General features: G+C 41.1%; 1 pseudogene; it reads left to right on the top strand.

The window, feature by feature from the left end:
• The first annotated feature begins 927 nt into the window (after window positions 1-927).
• On the top strand, window positions 928-3,512 carry LOC129397621 (eukaryotic translation initiation factor 3 subunit K-like; annotated as a pseudogene).
• Window positions 3,513-4,111: the final 599 nt, after the last annotated feature.

The raw sequence follows: 4,111 nt of genomic DNA, 5'->3' as shown, positions 1-4,111 counted from the left end.
ACTAATTATAAAAAAAAAGAACTTCTGAAAAAGCTAAGTTCATAATTCACATCTTGGTAAAAATTGTTCTTCAAAGTTAGCATCCTACTAGGAAAGCTGTGTGACCCTGAGTTTGGGGCTGTATATATCTCAGTCAATGTGTTTGAAACAATGAAGCCCAGGTTTTCCTAACCTCAGTTGGCCTACAGAAGTGATGCTTCCAGTGTCTAGAGAATAGCACCTAATACAATGTGGATTTGTCCCCACCCAGATCTCATTTTGAATTTTAATTCCCATAATCCCCACATGTCATGGGAGGTACCTGGTGGGAGGTAATTGAATCATGATGCTGGTTACCCCCATGATGCTGTTCTCATGATAGTGAGTGAGTTCTCATGAGACCTGATGGTTTTATAAGGGGCTATTTCCTCACTTCACTCTGCGCTTCTCCTTGCTGCTGCCATGTGAAGAAGGATGTGTTTGCTTCCCCTTCCACCATGATTATAAACTTTCTGAGGCCTCCCTACCCCTGGGGCACTGTAAGTCAATTACACCCCTTTCCTTTATAAATTACCCAGTCTCAGGTATGTCTTTATTAGCAGCATGAGAACAGTAAATTTGTACTTGGTAGTGATGCACTGCTGTAAAGATACCCGACAATGTGGAAGCAATTTTGGAACTGGGTAGCAAGCAGTGGTTGGAAAAGTTTAGAGGGCTCAGAAGAAGACTGGAAGATGTGGCAAAGTTTGGAACTTCATAGAGACTTCTTGAATGGCTTTAACCAAAATGTTGATAGTGATACAGACAATAAGGTCCAGGCTGAGGTGTTCTCAGAGGGAGATGAGAAACTTGTTGGGAACTGGAGTACAGGTCCTCCTGCCATGCAAAGAGACTGGAAGCATTTTGCCCCTGCCCTAGAGATCTGTGGAACTTTGAACTTGAGAGAGATGATTTAGGGTATGGTGGGGAAAAATTTCTAAACTGCATATCATTTAAGAGGAAACACAGCATAAAAGTTTGAAAAGTATGCAGCCTGATGATGCAATAGAAAAGAAAACCCCACCCCTTCCTGTCCTGGAGGATGCAATCCAGGTCCAGTGTCAGCCTCCAGCCCTGGTTGTGGAAGGTGACAGTAGTCATGGCCATATTTCAGCAAATGAGAGCCAACGGGGGCAAGTTGGTTAAGGACATCGACAGATACAATCCTGGCCACGCTGGAACACTACATGGAGATGCAGGCCAAGGAGAATGCCTATGATCTAGAAGACAACCTGGCTGTCCCGAAGCTGTACCAGTTCAACCTAGCATTTTTTCAGACCACAATCACTGCCCAGATCCTGCTGAAGGCTCTCAACACCTGCCACACACCAACTTCACCCTGTCCACGTGCATGATCCACCAGCACAACAAGAAGAGCAGGCAATCCAACAGATTTTGCACCTCGGGGACTTGCTGGAGACCTGCCACTTCCAGGCCTTCTGGCAAGGAAAACATGGTCCTGTTGGAAGGTATAACCGGCTTTGAAGACTCTGTCTGAAAGTTTATCTGCCACGTCGTGGGTATCACTTACCAGAACATGGAATGCTGGCTGCTTGGTAAAATGTTTGGTGATCTGTTAGCCAGCCAGCTAAAGGTGTAGATGAGCAAATATGGCTGGAGCACTAACGAGTCAGGGCCGATCTTCATCTGTAACCAGGAAGAGAGCATTAAACCCTAGAATATTGTAGAGAAGATAGACTTTGACAGTGTGTCCAGCATCATCGCCTCCTCCCAGTAACTACAGGTGTTTAATAAAGATGTGTTGACTTAGGCAAAAAAAAAAAAAAAAAGACAGAAAAGAAAACCCCATTTTCTGGGGAGAAATTCTAGCTTACTGCAGAAGTTTGCATATGTAATGACAATAGGGAAAATGTCTCCAGAACATGTCAAAGACCTTCATGGCAGCCCCTCTCATCATGGGCCGAGAGGCCTAAGAGGGAAAATACAGAGATTTTTCCATTTCCCAATTCACAAATTTCAGTGATTTCTGCTGGACTGTGCAAATTGAAGAAAGACATCAAGCCTCATTATAGATTATCCCTACATCAAAAAAAAGATTAAATCACAAAAAGTAATTAAAATATCTCTTTAAAAGCCCTGTGATATCCTTAAATTTGGAGAAACTCAGGCTTCAACTCGAAGAGGAGATGGAAATAAATATACTTGGAGGCTCTTCCTCCACTGTGGGTCAACTTCATGGCAAGCAGCTGTCTTGGAAAGACACTTTATGTGCACAGTTCTAGCAAGTGGGTATATCAGTCAAGCCAGCTTCCACCTGGCTTGTTAGGGCCTCTTGCTTCCCTTTGATGTGACTGGCTCTGCCTGAGAGGCACATTCACACTGTGTACCTGGCTTTCAGCAAGGACAAACAGTAAGATGAATATAGAAATGTGATCTCAGTCCTAGTTGCTTCTGCAAACACCCAAAAGTGATTGTAAAGAAGCTCCAGCTTTGGCTGGGCACGGTGGCTCACACTTGTAATTCCAACACATTGGGAGGCCGAGGTGGGCGGACCACCTGAGGTCAGGAGTTCAAGACCAGCCTGGCCAACATGGAGAAACCCCGTCTCTACTTAAAATACAAAAAAAAATTATCCAGGTTGGTGGCAGGCCCTGTAATCCCTGCAACTCAGCAGGCTGAGGTAGGAGAATCGCTTGAACCTGGAAGGTGATGAGTGGCGATGAAAGGCACCACTGCACTCGAGCCTGAGTGACAGAGTGAAACTCTATCTGCAAAAAAAAGAAAAAAAAAAGACAAATAATACAATAAATAAAAAGAAAAGAAAAGAAGCTCCAGTTCTATCTTCACAGGCTTTCTGTCTATAAAGGCATCTATCTATCTACCTATTCATCTATCTATCTACCTATCAATTATCTTTCTATCTGAACCGCATGTATAAGTGCTATTACAGTTATAGTTACAGGTAATTAAATAACTAGTTATCCCTGGCATTACTTTGGTTGTGGCTATATTATAGTTCATTTTATAATATATGATGAAACCTAAAAAGACTCCAATAACATAAATATAACACATCTTCATCACAATTCTTTTAAAAATCTCGTTGAAATGACATTAAAGATATAAACAAACAAATGAAATAACAGTTGTCAAATGACAAGAAAGAAAACACCATCAATAGATCAATTATTTGGGACACTCCTAAAAAACAGGTATTATAATACAATTCCAGGAAAGCTAGAATTGTGTTACCATAATTCAAGTTGCTGAAAAGGTAACGGCAGCTTTTTTTTTTTCTTTTTCTGCAGTGGAACTCATGAAAATTTCCATGTTTGGTTATTTAAAAACTACAAAAACAAACAGATGTGGATTTTAAGCACTTAAGATAATTATCATTATCAAAAAATGAAGTTAATTATTTCCTAATGAACATATGGCCAGTCTTGTTTGAGTCCCTCCTCTTCCCAATGAATACACAGCAGTTGTCAAAAGTGATGTGACACATAACGAAAGCATAAACAACTGTTTCCCTAAGAAAGTGAACACTCTGCCCAGTAGTGATGTTTCCAATGGTAGAAACAGAGAAGAGCCTGTAGTGACTTAAACTTGCTCAGTTGGAGACACTGGAGTAAAGATAAAGCAGTTCCAACACAGAATAAAGAGGCAGTCTGCTCTCCTGATCTTAAGATCTTTAACTTACACAGACTCCAAAAATCTGTTCTTTTATTTAACAGAAGAGGTAGTTGAGTTGAAGACTTTATAGTACTGCAGAGAAAACTCATCTTTCTACCTATGTGCTCCTGAACAAGGGCTGTAAAATGGAGTCAAATGGAGAAATTTTTAAATCACCAATGCCTGGCGATTGTGATTTACCCTGTTGAGGGTGTGTATTGGGCATTGCTACATTTTAATGTCTCAAGTAAGCCTAGTATACAGACACATTTGAAAAATGCTGGCCTACCATTAATGTACTCAGTAGGATCCTTTCAGCAAGGAGTAATAGAAAACTCAATCAATAAGATACATTGTTTCAAATAAGATGTTCCTAAGTACATCAGGGTTTGGTTAATTTAGCATCTCAGCGATGTTTTCAAGGACCCAACTACTGCCTGCTTTTGGCCCCTGCCATCCT

The sequence above is a fragment of the Pan paniscus genome, chromosome 3 (genome assembly GCF_029289425.2).
Source record: "Pan paniscus chromosome 3, NHGRI_mPanPan1-v2.0_pri, whole genome shotgun sequence".
NCBI classification, from domain to species: domain Eukaryota; kingdom Metazoa; phylum Chordata; class Mammalia; order Primates; family Hominidae; genus Pan; species Pan paniscus.
Note: the sequence above shows the minus strand (reverse complement) of the source record. Positions and strands in the feature narration are given on the sequence as shown.